Source organism: Tamandua tetradactyla, chromosome 1 (assembly GCF_023851605.1).
Source record: "Tamandua tetradactyla isolate mTamTet1 chromosome 1, mTamTet1.pri, whole genome shotgun sequence".
Classification (NCBI taxonomy): Eukaryota; Metazoa; Chordata; class Mammalia; order Pilosa; family Myrmecophagidae; genus Tamandua; species Tamandua tetradactyla.
Window position 1 is genome coordinate 221,537,903 of NC_135327.1, and position 19,172 is coordinate 221,557,074.

Here is a 19,172-nt window from a genome sequence, read left to right on the forward strand (position 1 = left end):
GTGATTTTGTGTTTCATTTACCTCCACTCTAATCTTTGTTATTTCCTTCTTTCTGATTGCTTTGGGTTTAGTTTGCTCGTCTTTTTCTAGATTCTTCAGTCGTGAGGTTAGGTCTCTGATTTGAGATCACTCTTCTTTTTTTTCAATGTGAGCATTTAGAGTTACAAATTTCCTTCCCAGCACTGCCTTTCCTGCATCTCATAAGTTTGATATGCTGTACTTTCACTTTCATTCACCTCAAGATATTTCCTAATTTCCCTTGTGATTACTTCTTGCCCCATTGGTTGTTTAAGAGTTACACATATCTGTTAATTTTCCAGTTTTTCCTCTGTTATTGATTAGTAGCTTCATTCCATTGTGGTCGGAAAAGATACACTGTATGATTTTGATGTTTTTAAATTTGTTGACACTTGTTTTGCGTCCTAACATATGTTTCATACTGGAGAATTATCTATGTGCATTAGAGCTGAATTTGTTTTCTGCTATTGCTGGGTGAATTGTTCTATTTTTATCTATTAGGTCTAGTTGTTTTTATAATACTGTTCAAGTCTTCTATTTATCTATCTTCTATCTAGATGTTCTATGCATTATTGAAAGTAGTATACTGAAGTCTCCTACTATTAATGTAGACCTGTCTATTTCTACTTTCCAATCTCTCAATATTTGCCACATATATTTTGTAGCTTTGTCATCAGGTACATATAAATTGATAATTGTTATGTCCTCTTGTTGTATTGACCCATTTAGCTGTATATGATTAACTTTTTTTTATCCCTCATTACTGCTTTTGAATTAGTCTATTTCACCTGATATTAGTATATCCACCCCTGCTTTCTTTTAGTTACCTTATACATGGTATTATTTTCCCCATCTTTCACTTCTGACCTACCTGTATCATCTTTGAATTTAAGGTGAGTCTCTTTTAAGCAGCATATGGTTGGCTTCCACTGCTTCATCTATTCTGCTAGTCTCTGCCTTTTGACCAGAGAGTTTAATCTATTTACATTTCAGCAACTAGTACATTTCTTCTGCCATTTTACTACATGTAATTTGTAAGTTTTCTACATTTTTTATCCTTCCATTCTTCCATTAATACCTACATTCATATTTATTTTATTTTGTGTTGTATCATTTTGAGTCTATTTTTGTTCCTTTTCGTATCTATTTCTCATATATTTTCTCTTGTGACTACCGAAGGGACTAAAATTTCACATCCTAAATCTATAAAAATCACATTTGTTTTGGTACCAACGTAAATTCAATGTCATACACTTGCCATGTTCCTATTCTTCACTGTCCCCGCACCTTTTTTGTTGTACTTGTTACAGATTATATCTTTATATGTTGTAATTTTCAAGCCACAGATCAATCATTATTATTTATGTATTTTCATTTTCACAACTGGAAGAAGTAAAAACCTGAGTTGCATAACAAAAAATACAATACGATAGTTCTGGTATTTATAATTACCCATATAGTTATCTTTACCAGAGGGTTTTATTTCTTTCTATTTCTTCAAAACCTCTGCCTACTTTTCTTTCATTCAGAGAAACACCCTTTAGTATTGCCTGTAGGGCATGTCTAGTAGTGACAATGTCTCTCACTTTGCTTATCTGGGAATGTCTTAATCTCTCTCTCATTTTTGCAGGAAAATTTCATTGTATATAAAATTCTTCGCTGGCAATTGCTTTCTCTCAACACTTGAAGCATTTTGTCCTACCGCCTCTTACCCTCTTGTTTCTGAAGAGTAATTGGAACTTAATCTTATTGGGACTGCCTCATACATAACATGTTGCTTTTCTCTTTCAGCTTTCAGTACTCTCTCCTTGTCCATGGCATCCAACAATTTGACGATGCGACTGACTTCTTCTTGAATTTACCCTGTTTTGGGTTCATTGGGATTCTTGAATGTGCATATTTATATCTTGCATTAATTTTTTTCTTTTTAATTTCTAGTGTATTGGAATAGCCAGAAAGAAATACCTGAAATTGTTGAACATTAATACAGTAGCCTTGAATGAAATTTGAATAATAAGAAAATTATTTGCTCCTTTGTCTCTTTCTTTTCCTTCTGGGACTCCCATAATGTGTATATTGGTACCATCTGATGGTATCCGATAGGGCCCTTAGAGCTTATTCAATTTAAAAAATTGGTTTTTTTCTTTACTTCTCCAAATAATTTGTCTTTTCTTTGAGTTCACTGACTTTTTTCTTCTTCTAACTCTAATTTGCTGTTGAAACCTTCTAGGGAATTTTCATTTCAATTCTTTTGTTCTTCCTTTCCGGTATTTCTGTTTGTTTCCTTTTTTAAAAATTCTGTCTCTTTGTTGAGATTTTCATAAATCTATTCATTATTTTCTTGACATCTTTTAGTTCTTCCTCTGTGTTTTCCTTCATCTCCTTAAGCATATTGAGGATCATTTTTTAAAATCATTGTCCTATATATCCAAAGTCTGGTATTCTTTGGTGATGTTTTCTGGATTTTTACATTGAGCCTTTGGGTTAGCCATCATTTCCTGTTTATTTGTTTGCCTTTTAATCTATTCCCCTATATTAAATAAAAAATTGTTTTTATTAGAGAAGTTGTGGGTCTTCAGAGAATCATGCATAAAATACAAGGTCCGCAGATACCACACTATCACCAAAACTTGCATTGGTGTCGACAGTTTGTAACAGTTGAAAATGCTTTTTTTTGTAATTCTACTACTTTTTAACAATAGTTGTATTTGTTACAAATGATGAAAGATTATTAAAGTAGTATTATAACTATTATGCACAGTTTACGTAGGGGTATTTTCCCCATATTCTTGACCTATTATTATTATTATCATTATTCATACACATCTTTATTTTGTTATTCATTTACTCATACACTGGATAAAAAGGAGAGTCCATCACAAGGTTTTTACAATCATACAGTCACGTGATAAAAACCATATGGTTATACAATCATAATCAAAGAACAAGGCTACTGAATTAATGTTCAACAATTTCCATTATTTCTTTCTGGCTATTCCAATATACTAGAAATTAAAAAGATACATCCATATAATGCTTTAGTAGTCATAATAATTTGCTAAAAGCTAATTTCGCAGCTTTGCCTCCTCCCTCTCATTTGATCAGTCTTCTCAATCTTCAGGGATATCTGGGTACCCGCCATTTTAACTTCTTCATGCTGGAAAGGGGTATCAATATTATGGGCTAGGGGAATGCAACTGGTTGATGTTCTGTGAGAGACCGTACCAATGTTTCAGAGCTTACCTGGCATAAGAACAATCTGGAGATTTAAGTTGCTAAAAAGAAAATTAATAAGTAAAACTTTTATAGAGTTTTAGATGGCACCCTGGGTTTTCTTCAGGGTTTTCAGAAGTACTATTTGTTGGGGGTTGGCATACCATGGCATTTTGTAATATCTGGTTGACATTTGCATAAAAGTAACCTCCAGAATGACCTCTCAACTCTATTTGAAATCTCCTAGCCACTGAAACTTTATTTTCTGTCATTTATTTTCCCTTTTCTGGTCAAGAAGGCATTCTCAATCCCATGATACTAGGGCCAGCTTATCCATGGGAGTCATGTCCCATGTTGCCAGGGAGACTTATGCTCCTGGGAGTCATGTCCCATGTAAAAGGGAAGTCAGTAAGTTTGTTTGCAGAGTTTGGCTTAGAGAGAGAGGCCACATCTGAGGAACAAAAGGGGTTCTCTGGGGGTGACTCCTAGGCATATAAGTAGGCTTAGCTTCACCATTATAAAATTAAATTTCATAAGGACAAGACTGAAGGCTTGGCTTTTTAAATTGGGAGTCCCTAATACTTGAGAGAATATCAGGAATTCAGCACACAGGGAAGTTTAGTAGTTCCATATTTTTTCCCCCAATCCCTCAAAGGACTTTGCAAATACTTTTTTTTTTTCTGATCCAAGATATTCTGGAATGTATAAGGGTATTACAATAACCTGTATAGAATAAAAATATTTCATTTCCTATTATAGATTCCATGTAATTAGGTTGCTTAAATAAACCGAGCAGACAGGTTAAATTAGATAGTGTACTACAGAAAATTCAAGTTTGGGGCAAAATAAGTATCTCTTCCTTTGATCTCACACGGTAGTTTGCTGCTCTTTCTCTAGTTTCTTCAGTTATTCATTTAGGTCTTCAGTTTTAGCTCTTTCTTCCTTTCTAATAGAGGCAGTTAGAGTTATAAATTTCTCTCTCAGCAATGCCTTTACTGCATCCCATAGGTTTTGCTATGTTGTATTCTCATTTTCATTCATCTCCAGATATTTACTGATTTCTTTTGCAATTTCTTCTTTAATCCACTGATTGTTTAACAGTGTGTTGTTTAACCTCCATATATTTGTGAAAATTTTGGTTCTTTGGTGGTTATTGATTTCCAGCTTCATTCCATTATGGTAAGAGAAAGTACTTTGAATAATTTCAATATTTTAAAAATTAGTAAGACTTATTTTGCGCCCCAGAATTTGATCTATCCTGAAGAATGTTCCATGAGCAATTGAGAAAAATATATATCCTGGTGTCTTGGGGTGCAACAGTCTATACTTGCCTGTTAAGTCTAATACACTTATCATCTTGTTTAGCATCTCTATTTCCTTATTGATTCTCTATCTGGTTGTTGTATTTATAGAAGAGAATGGTGTATTGAAGTTTTCCATGATTACTGTAGAAACATCTGTCTTTCTCTTAAGGTTTTCCAATGTTTGCCTCATGTACTTTGGAAAGCTCCTTGATTGGGTGCATAAACATTTAAAATTGTTATTTCTTCAGAGTGATTTGTGCCTTTTATTAATATATAGTGTCCTTCCTTGTCTCATGTCATTTTTGCAGTTAAAATCTATTTTGCCTGATATTAATATAGCTACCCCTGCTTCCTTTTGGTTATAACTTGCATGGAATATCTTTTTTTCATCTTTTCACTTTCAACCTACTGTGTCCTTGCTTCTAAGATGAGTCTCTTGTAAACAGCACAAAGATGGATCATATTTTCTAAGCCATTCTGCCAATCTGAATCTTATGATTGGTGAGTGTATTAGCTAGGGTTCTCTAGAGAAACAGAATCAGCAGGAAATATCTGTAGATATAAAATTTATAAAAGTGTCTCACATAACCATGGAAATGTAGAGTCCAAGGTCTGTAGGGCAGGTCATTAGCTGGTAAATCTGATGAAGGCCCTTAATGAACTCTCAGGAGAGGCTGGCTAGACAACCGTGGAATGGAAGAGTCCAAAATTCATAGGGCAGGCTGTGCAGCTGGTGACTCTGATGAATGTTCTGGATGAATTCCACAGGAGAGGCTTGCCGGCTGAAGCAGGAAGAGTGATTATCTTTTCTGAATCCTCCTTAAGAGCCCAGTGATTAGATTAAGCATCACTCATTACAGAAGACACTCCCCCTTACAAATGTAATCAGCTGTGGATGCAGTAATCATGATTTAAGTCCATGAAATGTCCTCATAACAAGAGCCAGACCAGTGCTTGCCCTACTAGATGACCAGGCACTACCACTTGGCCAAGTTGACACATGAACCTGACCATGACAGTGAGTTTAATTCATTAATATTCAAGTTATTACAGTAAAGGCAGTTCTTGATTCAACCATCTTATCCTTTGGTTTTTATTTGTCAGGTTGGTATTTTCTCTCTCTCAGTTTTTATCCTATAAGTTACCTTACTAATACTCTTCAATTCTGTGCCCTCCTCCAGACCTCTCTCTCCTGTCTTTTTTTTTTTCCAGCTGACAGAAGGCTCTTTAGTATTTCTTGCAGGGCAGATCTCTTGTTAGTAAATTCTCTCAGCATTTGTTTATCTGTGAAATTTTAAACTCTCCCTCACTTTTGAAGGTGATTCTTAAGATTCTTATATTTGTGCTCTTCATGTCCATCATTTCCCTAATATTCAATTAAAAATTTTCCAACATTTTCACTATTTGTTCTTTTGTGCATTTGAATTCAATTGTTCTGTCTCCTAGTTAGCTTACTCTTTCTTCTACCTCTTAAAATCTGCTGTTGTGTGCCTCTAGTGTGTTTTTAATTTGATATACAGTATATTTCATTTCCATAAGATCTGTTATTTTTCTATTTATTCTTTCAAATTCTTCTTTATGCTCTTCAGTATCTTCTTGATATCCTTTATGTCTTTAGCCAACCCATTGAATTTATTCAGATTTTTTTCATTTGTTTATTGATTAGTAGTGCCAAATTCTGTGTTTCCTCCAGTTTTTTAGTTTGGTCATTTGGCTTGGCCATATCTTCTTAAATTTTCACATGCTTTGTGATTTTTTTTGTTGGTTTCTTGGCATTTGAATATCTTGATAAGATTATTTTGAAAGTTGATTTCCCTCGTTCATCTAAGATTGTGTAGTAAGCATAAAAACAGTTCGCCAGAGTGCACTTTCCCTGTCTTCCCAGCAAATGACATTTTTTGGACTACCTCTTCCCCACAAGTCCATCTCAAGCTGGGCTGGGTCCAGCCAAGAACCAATCCAGTTGAGGGCTGTGGTTCTCCATGTGTGCTGGAGACACCAACTCTGGGGGTGGGGGGCAGCACTGTGCACCTTGGCTAAGACCCCACCTCATATTTTTCTCTTCCTTCAATTCAGGATTTCTGGGGTCCTCTTCAGTCTCCACCTTCCTCCTGAATGCTGAACAAGTGAGAATTGTCCCCTTTTTTGCTGAATCTCTGAGAAGAGGTTTTCAGTACCTGTTTATGTCACTATATTGATGACGTAAACCCCTTCCCAAGTTACATTTTAATATTTTAAAGTGTTCACTCTGGAATTTGGTCCCTGAGCTGTCTGTTCCTTAAATCTGTATACAGCTAGTGATATGACAGATTCCCTTGAGTGCCTGGAACTGATAACAAATACACCAATGAAAAAAAATTACCACCTTTCAGTCTTTGGAAGTTTGCCTTGCATTGGCTGGTGCTCTCCCTCTGAGTTTATCCTTCCTATTAGAAACATTAGCCCAAGGCACAAGTGAAGTGCAGGATCCTCTGTCTTTTCTGACCCTGTGCCTTGTCCTGGGCTTGTGGGCTTGGGAATTTCTATTTACAGAAATTCCAATGCCCTATCTACTCCCTGTGAAATGGACTTTCTCCCCATCCCATGTGCTCTAGTGTATGACTTAAAGCAGGTAATCTTTTGTCCCAGGCCACTTTGACTTAATTATTTATTACATTACTTTAGTTTTTCACAAGCTACATCTGACTGCAGAGCAACTTCTGGGAAGGCAAGTCAGAGACAAGTGTCCTGGTTCAACATCTCAGGCTGCCTCGTACGCATAGAGGGGTTCTCTCTTTGCCCTCTGGAGCAGAGCCAGGCATCCACAACAGGGGTGCAGCTGATCCCATAACGCACCAGGTGGGGGGCTTTAAGGTGCCACGAGCCTCTTCTACCATGTTTAAAGCTGAGTTTCCTTTTTTACTTTTGAAAATTGAAAATTTTAAGTATCATTTACAAACGCACCAAAACATTATATACTTAGTTACGTTTTAAGATGTGTACAGTATCTATATATTCAACACTACAGAACACTGATGAAAAAAATTAAGAAAAACCTAAATAAATCATCAATTAGAAGGCCCCAAATTGTTAAGATATCAATCCACTGAGAATTGATATGTAGCTTTAATGCAATTCTGATGAAAAATCTGCAATTATTTTTCATAGAAATTGATGGACTCGTGTTAACATCTATACAGAAAAACCAGGAACTTAAATAGCCAAACTGTTTTGAAAGGGAAGAGCAAAGTTGGAGGACTTACACTATCTGCTTTCAAGACTTAATATAAATTACTGCAATCAAGACCATGTGGTTTTGGAGAAAAGAGATTCATGTATATATAATCAATATAAGTAGATCTATGTAATCATCAATGGTACAGAATAAAGAAAGAGTCTAGAAACAGAGTCACACATATACATAATCAACTTATTTGTTACAAAATACAAGGTCAATTCCATGAAGAAAGATTTTTTTCCAATATATTTTGTGGAAACAACTGTATTTTAGTTTGTTAGACTGCTTAAAGCAAATACATGAAATGATTGAGCTTAAACAATGGGAATTTATCAGCTTACAGTTTTGAGGCTGAGAAAATATCCAAATCAAGCCATCATCGAAGCTATGCTTTCTTTCCAAAGAAGCTGCTGGTGATCCCTGGCTTCTCTGCCGCAAGGAAAGGCATATGACATCATCTTCTTGTCTCTCTCTTTTCTTCCAGGTTGTGTTGATTTCAATTTCTTCCATCCATGGCTTTCTCTCTTTGTTGTACTACATTTATAAAGGATTCCAGCAATAAGATTTAGACCCATGTTGAATGAGGTGGGTCATACCTTTACTGAAATAACCACATGAAAATGTTCTACTTACAATGGATCCACAGCCAAAGGAATGGATTAGATCTAAGAACATGTTTTTCTGGAGTACATGCAGCTTCAAACCACCATGCTAAACACACTCTCTGATCCCTCAAAAGATAGGCTCTTTCCACATGCAAAATGCATTCATCATAATATCCCCAATGCCTTAACTCATTTCAGTAACAATACAAAAAATAGGATCTTATGAAAATTGACTATAGGTGTGGTCCAAGAGTCATCTGTGGAATGATGTATTGTCTTCTGGGGCTGATGAAGGGACAGCCCCACCACTTCCAAGTGTCTGAAGCAGCCATCTCTCCACAAACACTGCTGTGAAAACTTCACTCTTTTCAAGCATTGCGATGGCAGCCAGACTCGAGGCTGTACCCTCATCAAGCATCAGGACGGTGGCCAGACTCTTTCACCCCCACCCCCATCCCCACCCCAGGCATCTAAGAAAACTAGAGTGGTAGCACTCTTCCTGAACAGCAGGGCGGAAAGCCTGCCTTCTCTAAGGGCTGGGGCAGACTCACACTCTCCACACCATGGGTGGACCTCCATTCTTGGACCAAGAAGATATCTTCAGTCCAGACCTCAGCTTCCGTGGTCTGCCCTTGAAGTAATTTTTCTTTCTTTTAGTCCCTTTTAGTCCAGGCCAGCAGTGCTTCCTTTCATACTAATCTTGCATAAAGTTGTCCGTTTTGCATGTGATACACAGGGGCCCAATTCATCAGACAGTAGGACTTTCCTACAGATCCTTCCTGGATTTCCAATTCTGACTTGCACTGAGATGGCTGACTGGGTCTATGTTCGCTTCAGCTGTTGAACCCTCACATGAAGTACTCTTTTCTGGGGAATCACTTTCCAGTAACTCAAAATTTTCCAAACCATCAATTTCTGGTTTCTCTGGACCCCAGAGTTCAGTTCTGAGCTTATCCCTTCCCTCTCACCTTTTACTATAAGCTGAAAGGAGAAACCAGGCTGCACTTTCCACATGTAGTAAAGGTGAGTTTTCTTGATTCGGCACCTGCCTAGTTACTGTAACTCTTTAATTGTTTTCTGGAATTCTGGGGAAGATAGTTCTATAGTTTTTGTTAGATTTTGTGGGAGAATGGTACCATGGAGTGTCTTACATTGACATCTTGGTTGATCAGAAGGCAGGTTTTAAGTGTCTAAAATAAACTCACAAAGTCATATGCAAGGAAAATGGTCTGAATCTAGATCTTTTGTTCATCTTCTTCGCATGTATCACAGGACCAAACGTGGCACCTTATACATCATGGATGTGCAATCAGTTCTTTTTAGCTCATGTTATTATGGACTTGGGACATCAAACTTCTTGTTTTTCAGATACTAGCAATAATTGCTCACAAAAACATATGAATTTGCAGCAATTTTCTAACATCCAAGTTTCCATTTGGGGGCAAATGTATACTAATATGGTTTTGCTTTATTTGAGGTCCACGTATTATGCAGCACGTACAGCATATATATCAGTACCAGGTTTATTATGTATTACTTAATTCCTTCCTTGGAGACAAAATGACAAATGGCTTGGTGTCAGGAATTGTACCAAGAAACAATACAGGTTAAATTTTTACTTTAGTTTATACCAGCTCTTGTATTCGTTGGGAGGTGGGGGTGGAAATCTATTATATTTTTTAATGACTGCCAGCAAGGTGTCTTGAAGAGAACAGTATTTTAAAAGTTTTAAGGGCTGAGGATCCAAGAGTATAAGTAATGGCTTGGGAACTTGTCAGAACTAACTATTTCCTTTCCCTTATAAAACTGCTTTCTACATCCATCTATGTTTATTTTTCTTTTGCTTTTTAATTGCTTAATGGACTTCAGCTGAAGACTTTCCTCCCTGGCTGAGAAAAGTAAAGCCTAATAAACCTATAAGGACTTAACCGTCATATTCAGCACTTCTTTGGACTATTTTGTCTGACGTTCACCTTTCCTGCTGCAGGTGCACCCTGGCCTAACCCCATGAGTTTGGGGCCTGGGAAGCAATAAATAGGGCAACTCATGCTTCCATTCTCTCCTCATTCTCTCTCCTCTGTTCTGTTTCTTTTTCCTTTCCTGTCTCCTCTCATCTATTCTTTCTTGGCAGACTTCAAACTCTCTCAGCCTTCTGTTCTCTCTCTCTTTCTTTTTTGGAACTATTTTATTCATTCTCATCTTGTTTATTTTTCCCATACTTTCTTTAACTTATTCATAGATGAGAAAACTATATATCCTTCCATTCCAGCAGACCTTACCATGTGCTGGAGTGTTAGCATGATAAATAAGATGTTATCCAAGTGTTCAGAAGTTTATACTTTAGTGGAAATACACACTGGGCATGTGGGGCATGGTGAAGGAAAAAATATGGTTTGTGGGGAATCAGGGAAAGCCAAGTTGAGAGAAAGAATCTAAAGCTAGAACGTTTTGATTCTAAGGCCAAAGGCTAAAAAATCTGATGTTCTACTTTAGTACTCAGATCCTCTTTTATCACTAGGTTTAGAAACTGGACCTACTGAATCAACATTTTTCAGATAGAGTCCAGGCATCTACATTTCCAGCAAATACTTCAGGCGATCAATTAGAAGTTGGAAAATCACTGTCTAAGCAATAGGGAGCCTTAAAATTCATGATATTAAAAAATTATCTTATTTTACACTTTCTTCAGATATCTTTACCATGTCTTTTGCAAGTGGCATAATTTATTGTTTTATATTTATTTTCTTTACTGATACATTCAGGCTTATTCCTATCACCTACAGATTGTATCATGTTTTTCTTTGCTATATTTTTCCTTCTTTCCTGATATTTGTTGAACTGATAAATCTTGTTTGATGGGTCTTACTGTTGTTTTGTATGTGCTTTTTCCTTTCTAATGCTGGCTTGAATATTATAGCTTGTATTCTTTCACTTTTAGATAAAATTCGGTTTAAATGCCTGTATGGTATTTTATATTTTTCTAATGGTGTCTGAAGTCACCCAATGCCTCTATTCTCCTCCCAGATAACAGAGGGCACTGTTAGTAGGTTAGCGTACTTTACCTACTTTTCATCCTATCTCCTCCAACTTCATGTCTTTGCTATCTGGAATTTTAGGTTCATCTTTTTAAAGGCAAAAATACAAGTAATTATTAATGTTTTACTATCATTAGTTAGCTATGCCAATATATTTTAACAGCATCTGTCTTGCTAAAGAATATATTCTTTAAAAGTCCTTTCAGGAAGGATCGGTGGGCAGTCAACACTCTAAGTTCTTATGTGTTTGGAAATGACTTTGTTTGGTGTTCATGATGGATGATATTTCACTGTGTTTCAGGGTGACAGTAATTTTCTCCATGATTCTAAGGCTCTTACTCTATTGTCTCCTAGCATCTGAGATGTTGGGGTGTCTGGTTCTATCTGTGACAGACAGACTTTAGGATGATCCCCAGGATGCCCTCTATTGGAGTCCGCATTCTTATACAATCCCCTCCTTCTGAGTGTGATCAGGACCTGACTAGTAGAACATGGCCAGGGAGATGGGAAGCCACTCCTGTGATTATGTGACCTTCTATAGGACTTCACCTTGTTTGCCAACTAGCTCTAGCCTCAGACCTGATCTCTTTGCTGACTTTGAAGGAGCAGGTAGCCATGCATCTCACAACCCCAAAGAAATGAAATCTGCCAAAACCTGGTTGAGCTTGGAAGGGGACCCTTCTCCAGTTGATCTTCCAGATGAGAACTCATCTCTGGCCAACACCTTGATCTATAACCTTACAAAGAGCCCAATGAAGCTGTATCCCAATTTCTGACCCACAGAAACTGAGATAAGAAATGTGTACTCAGTTAAGCTGCTGAATTTGTGGTAATATTTTACGTAGCACAGAAAAATTAATATATAATCCCTACCACCTCTCATTTGTAGGAAAATCTGCTATCTCTCCCTCATAACTTTCAAAAATGTTTCTCTTCTTCCTTGATGGTCTACAGTTTCATGATGAAGTGTCTGGGTGTGGTTCAGTTTATATTTACCCTTCTCTACAGTTGGCATGCACATCATATATGGTGACTCATTTTTTTCCCTTCAATTCATGAAAATTTTCAGCCATTAGTTCTTCACACATTGCTACTCCTCCATTCTGTATATTTTCTACTTCTGGAATGTCGACTAGACCCATTGTGAACCTCTCAAACTGCCCTCCACGCTGCCTGGCTTGTCTTTCATGGTGTGTGTTAGTTAGATTCAGTTGTCAACTTGGCCAGGTGAGCATACCTAATCTTGTTGCTGTGGACATAAGCCAACGGTATGTGAACCTCATCTGTTGCTAATTACATCTGCAGTTGGCTAGGAGGCGTGTCTGCTGCAATGAGTGACGTTTAACTTAATTGGCTGGTGCTTAAATGAGAGAACGCAATGTAGCACAGCCTAGCAGCTCAGCATTCCTCATCTCAGCACTTGCAGCTCAACCCAGGCCTTTGGAGAAGTCACCCCGGGGAAAGTTGTTGGAACCCAGGGGCCTGGAGAGAAGACCAGCAGAGACCATCCTGTGCCTTCCACGTAAGAAAAGAGCCTCAGTGGAAAGTTAGCTGCCTTTCCTCTGAAGAACCAACAAAATAAATCCCCTTTTATTAAAAGCCAATCCGTCTCTGGTGTGTTGCATTCCGGCAGCTAGCAAACTAGAACATGGTGTATATTTATCTGTCTGTGCCTCCTCTCTATCAGTAACTCAGTACAATACTAATTCTGTGACTATGACAATGCTAGTATTTTTATCCCTTTTATTTAGTTTTAAATTTCAGTTAATTTCCTTTGGGTTGTACTACTAATCTTTTGTAATCTCCTCTGTTCTGGATTCATACATTCCCAGTTCTTTTTACTTCATGATGTTTTGTTCTTGCTTGAGTTTTCAAGCTCACCTTGAGAAGGGTTTTTTTGTATTGGTGTGTATGTGCACTTACATGCCTGGTTCCTTTCTAGGTAGATATCTTCTATCTGGATATTTCACAGTTGCTTCCATATCATTGGGGTCCCCAGTTCAGAACCAGATCTTCTATTGGCATGTCCTGTGGCGATGTCCCAGCTTCCATTTCTAAACCAGCAAGGGTGTGCTCAACTCCTGATTGTACAGCAACCTCTGCTTCCTCTCACCACATGAGACAGCAGCTCCTTGTAGTTTAACAGCCATCCAGGAGGCCCCGTTCAAATGGGGAACCCCACTTTAGATGCCGGTTGCATGCCTCAATCTTGAAGTTTGGGAGGAAGGCTTCTGTTCTCACTACCTGCTGTTCTGTTCTGTTCATGGTTTATGAAGCCATTCATCTTGTGTTTTTAGCAGGGTTATGATTTTTTTAATTAATTTATTTTAACCTGTTGTTGCCATATGTTTGGAATGCAGTTGCAGGATAAACGCATGAGATTGCAGCACTATCATTGTTGGGGATTCCAAGAATCACTATTGTGTTATTTTTCTGCCACATTTGCTTAACATGGAATATTTCCATATTGACTATATGCTTCTTGAAATCACTGACCAAACCTTCTTTTGTCATCATTTTTAGAGGCAATCTACAAAGATAGAATACCTTGAGGATCTGCCTTGTTACATTAGTCCTACATCACTAAGCTAGCTTTGTCTGAATATATCAACTACTTTAGTTGGCAGGTATGATATTGAACTACACTTGGCTTAAAATAAAAAAACAGTGTACCCTCCAAGAAAGTGTATTTTAAAATCATAAATGCAGGCTCTGAATGGATTTCTGTAAAAGAAGTTACAAAGGTGTTTTGAGCTGTGGATGTGTTGTGGGATAGGAGTAAATACGTGAGTCAGAGTGAGAGGCAGTTGAGAACTCTGGAGCCAAGACTACCTGGATGTGAATCCCAGCTCTGTCCCTCACTACCTCATAATCTTGGGTTCTCTGGGCCTCATTTCCCTCATCTGCAAGATGGGGAAAATCATTACGGCTTGGCGTGAGAATCAAGTGAGTCATGTGGCGTGCAGACACCTTGTGGCACTTAGTAAGCGCTGAGTAGAGTCCAGCCATTATTGTCAGAGCCAGAAAGACTACTGAACTGGCTGCTTTGAGGAGGACAGTGGGCATTCAATGTGAAGGAGCTCATCTACCTAGTAAGAAGAATCCGTGTCTTTCTCTTCTAACCGGGCTTGCTGTGCATGCAGATAACAAGTCATGATCACCAATTTAGACATGTTCTGGGTCTTAATTCACATTCCTGTGGGTGTGAACCTATTGTCAGTAAAACCTCCCGAAGATGTTATATTTAGTTAAGGTATGGCCCAGTTGGATGAGGGTGAGCTTCATTCCAGATTGTTGGAGACCTTATAAAGAGAAACCAGAAGTTAATGGAGTGATAAAGGAGAGGGCACCACCAAAGAACTCCAAGGATTTCCTGCCACAGAATGCTACAGGCTTCTGCAAAAAAGCAAGCCCTTCTCATAACTTGATTTTAGACTACTAGACTCAAAACCATGAGCCGATAGCTTTCCGTAGCGTAAGCTGGCCTGTTGTGTGCTATTTGTCACGGCAGCTCTGGCAGACTGAGACGGCACGTGGTGAGGCTCGTGATCTTCCTTCTCTTTTGTGTTTTGAGCAAATTAAGGTAAAAAAGATGCCAACTCCAGCATCCGTAGGCCAGACAAAATCCTCCCCCAGACATGGAACTCAACACAATCACGAAGGGTTCATTTTGTTTGTGGTCCAGGCTCTCCTGCAGCCATCATGTCAGACTCCGGGTGTGAAGCAGTATTGTTCTGTGTCCTCCCGAACGGCATTGCTCCTGATGCTGGGGGAATGATGGCTCCTCATGTATCATTCTTCTTGTCCTGAATTCTTGCATCTCAGTCTTTGGCATAAGTCTAGGCCTTTTGTTTGTTTGTTTGTTTGTTTGTTTGTTTTGTTTTTTGTTTTTTGGTTTTTTTTTAAGATCAACATTAACATTTAATTTATTATCTATAAAACATAACATTTCAACTGTAATTCAACTCTATTCATAAGTATGTGAATTAGAGTAATGTGAGATATAGGTTCATTTTAATATGTTTTATGTGACTTAGGGTGGGGTCTCCAAAACTAAGAGTGTAGTGCCTCTCTCTCTCTCTAAGCCCAACTTTGCAAGGAAAATCATCATCCTCCCCTCTATGTGGGGCATGATATCCAGAGGTGAGTCTCCCTGGCAATGTGGGACATGACTCCCAGGGATGAGCCTGGCCCTGGCATTGTAGGGATCAACAACGCCTTTCTGACCAAAAGGGGGAAATGAAACTAAAATAAGATATCGGTGGCTAAGAGAGTTCAAGTAGCGTCAAAAGGCTATTCTGGAGGCTACTCTTATGCAAGCTTCAGGTAGCTATTACTAATTGTCAAGGTTTGCCAAGTCCCAACTAACATCATTCCTGTTAACCCTAAAGAACACCCAGGGCTCTATCTGAGATCCTACAAAAGTTGCACACACTAAGTTTACTTTTCAGAAACCTAAAACTTTCAGATGGTTCCTAGGAAGTCTAGGCCTTTTATCCTGGCCCATTTGTAAAGTCCTAAAAGAAGAACTTGCCCTTGGGGGTGTTACGATATAAAGCATCAAGACTGCTCATCATCCTACAGGGGAGTGAAGCTCTGCCCCTGTCCCTCTGCCAGGTCCGCAGGAAAGCACTGGAGTGAACAAACCCTTCTTTTATGGCAATTATTCAGTTCCACAATATTTGTTCTTTCCAAAATACACTTCTGTTTGCTAACTGACTCTCCCTTTATTTTATTCTACCTCAGTTCTTCTTAACCTTTTTGGAGTGGTGTCTTCTGAAAAGCTAAGGAAAACCATAGACCTAAAAAAATGTACTTTCACAGACAAACATGCAAATTCTTGCAGGGAGTTCACGTCTGAAACTGGTCATACACCACATGTTGAATCCCCACATTAGATGGCTGTCAAAACACTTTTTACTTGGTCAATCCTGGTTCATTTCTGCATTTCTAAGGAAGCGGAGATCATTTCAGCTGCCATATTCTCTCTGGTCCCAATGGGTTATAAATGAGATTCTATGGCACCTATTTCAATCTGTGGAAAACGTTTCATTGCCAATTAAATACCAAGCAAAGAAAGCCAGGAGTTGATAGTATGAAATTGAAAATGTATTGCCATCTCATTTCTCAAGGAACTACTTCACCAACAGAAAAAGATGCTAAACTCAAAATGTCTTCATCATGAATTCTAGCATTTTGAAGAGAAACCCAGACTTATTAATATTAGAATCCTAATATTACAATACCCCTTCAGAAAACACATAAAAGACGGAGTTCTGTGTCATCACCTTATTTTCCAAAGCTACCACTTGTTGTTTGATATTAGATGTTCTTCTTATCAATGTTTTCTTTTAAATGGGCAGATTTTGACTCCTTGCCAGGAGTGATATTGTTTTGCTAGTAGCATAAAGTCTTTTTATCTCAGATGTCTTCTTCCAGATGTAATATAGCAGCACACATTTCTGGAGGAACTCATTATTTTGAAAAACAGCTTGAAAAAAGAGCTGACAGATCATGCGTCCATAAATTCACTTCGTTTTCTTTCATGCTAAGTAGAATGGAGGCCCCAAAGATGAACCACCGTTACTGTGGTACATGCTGAAATGTCACAGGTGGTGGGATCATGGCCATCCTGGGCCAGATGTCCCCATGCCTGGAGACCAAGAGTCATGATCTATGTGAACCTCGATGGCAGCATCCTTACCTGGACAGCACAGACCCAGCCCTTGGTAGAATCATCTAGAAGACAGATGTCTTGCTGTCTCATCACCCACTTCTTCCTCAAGGGGGCAACCCTTACTTCATCCCACGCACCTGGAAGTAGCCAGAATCCTAAACCTGCCCTCACTACTGAGGCTGCCTTTGCCCCAGCTGCTGTCCAGGCCAACCAGCCTCAGCAGGTCCACAGTCTTTGAATCTTTGTCTTTGCCTTCACAATATTAACAGTTCCCTGTCCTCTGTCCTGTTCCCCAGGCCTGTTCTGTGCTCTTAGTGCTCAGGTTTGATAATGGTTCAGTGGACTTGGTCCCTCTCAAAGGAAGTAACTGCATTTTAAAATGAGTATTCCCTGATTTAACCTTATAGGAAAAACTATACAGCAGATTGCAGGCTCCAAGCTAGGAGCAGTGTGGGAAATGTTTTGGTTACAGAAAAACTCAAATTATTTCATATACAGAAAGGAAAGGAGACAGTGGTAGGGACATTGGTGATACTGAAAGACCCAACTCTTTGACCCAAACTTTCTGAGTCTTGATTGGAAAACAACCACACTATTTTTTCAGCTTACTTGAGAAGCGAGCTAGGTATACACAGCATGACACACGAGGGTTTATAGCAAGTCCGGCATTAACCATGAAGATCTCTGGGATGCAAAAGACCAGCTCTAGACTGATGGACAAATGGTACCAACCTCAGGGTCACAGAGGAACATCTGAGGCTTCCAGAATTCAAGTAGAATTTTTATGTCTAACCATGTCTAAGATGGCAAGTGCGCTAGCTAGAGATGTCTGGGGAGTGGAAAGAAAGAAAGATAGCCAATGTTGGAATGGAAGTTTCCATCTACTCCCTGATTGATATATATCCTCTCCATGTGTAACTCTTGTACTGGCTTCCTATAGAGACTCCATTGCAGAAAGTCCTGTTAAAAATTATTTCTAACCTGTTTTGGGAAAAAAAGGTTAAAGATATATATATATCTATCCATGTATATCTTATGGATCCCTTCTAGAAAGTTCTTTTGAAATTCAAGAGTCTTTAAAGGCATGTATATATATCTTTGTTTTCCTCCCATTCCTTCAGGTAGATCTCAAAGTCTCCTATATAACTTTTCAAAAAACAAGTATTTTGTTTTCTGGAAGCTGTTATGAAAATCATTGCATCTTAATAGGAGTTGGAAGCAGCTGTGGTGGAAATCTCTGTTTCCTGTTGCCTCAGTGTTTGTGAGGAAGGACTTTGTAGTATTCCCGGGCAGAAAGTCAGAATTTGCATTTTGGAAATAAAAACAAGTACAAAAATGAAGATGGACTGTAGGACTAGTGAACAAAAACAACACGCACATACACACATACACACATGAATGAGGATGTCAGGTTAAATCCCAGGATGTTGGCTCATTGCAACAATTTATGAGTATTGTTTTTTGCTCTGAAAATAGATGATTTTCTTGGCCATGCAATATACAACAGCGAGGTAGCCTCAAGTCCCCGTCATTTCACCAATTAATGAGCACGCGCTCCCGACTGCTGCTTGTTTTAAAGGGAGTGGAGCAAACAGTCTCAGCCTCACTGCTGCTTTGGAGACACTTTGAACATGTTTTTTCAATAAAGGCTACACCATGTAGCTTGCTGGGTCAATAAAGGAGCAGGAAAAAAAAAACATTTCATTTGGCAAACAAAATGACCAAGAGTCCGGATTGTTGAGAGTCAAAGTGAAGGAAGGGGTTTGTTCTAATAAGACTATTCGTGCACTCAAAACACTTTCCTTATTTTCTTGAGTTTGTGGACATTGGGCCTCCTGTTCTCTAATAGTTCAGCTCCTACATTCAGGTCTTTGCTCCATTTTGAGTTAAGTTTTGTATATTATGGGAGGGAAGGGGCAAACTTCATTCTCTTGCACATGGAGATCCAGTCACTCCAGCTCCATTTGTTTACTGCCAGGGCTCCTCTGTGTTCTCCCACCACAACTGGAGTATTTTCACGTGAATGTAAATTTCATATTTATAGTTTCAATGACACAGAAAGAACACTCAGTGCAACACCTCTGAGTACTGCTGTTTTAGGGT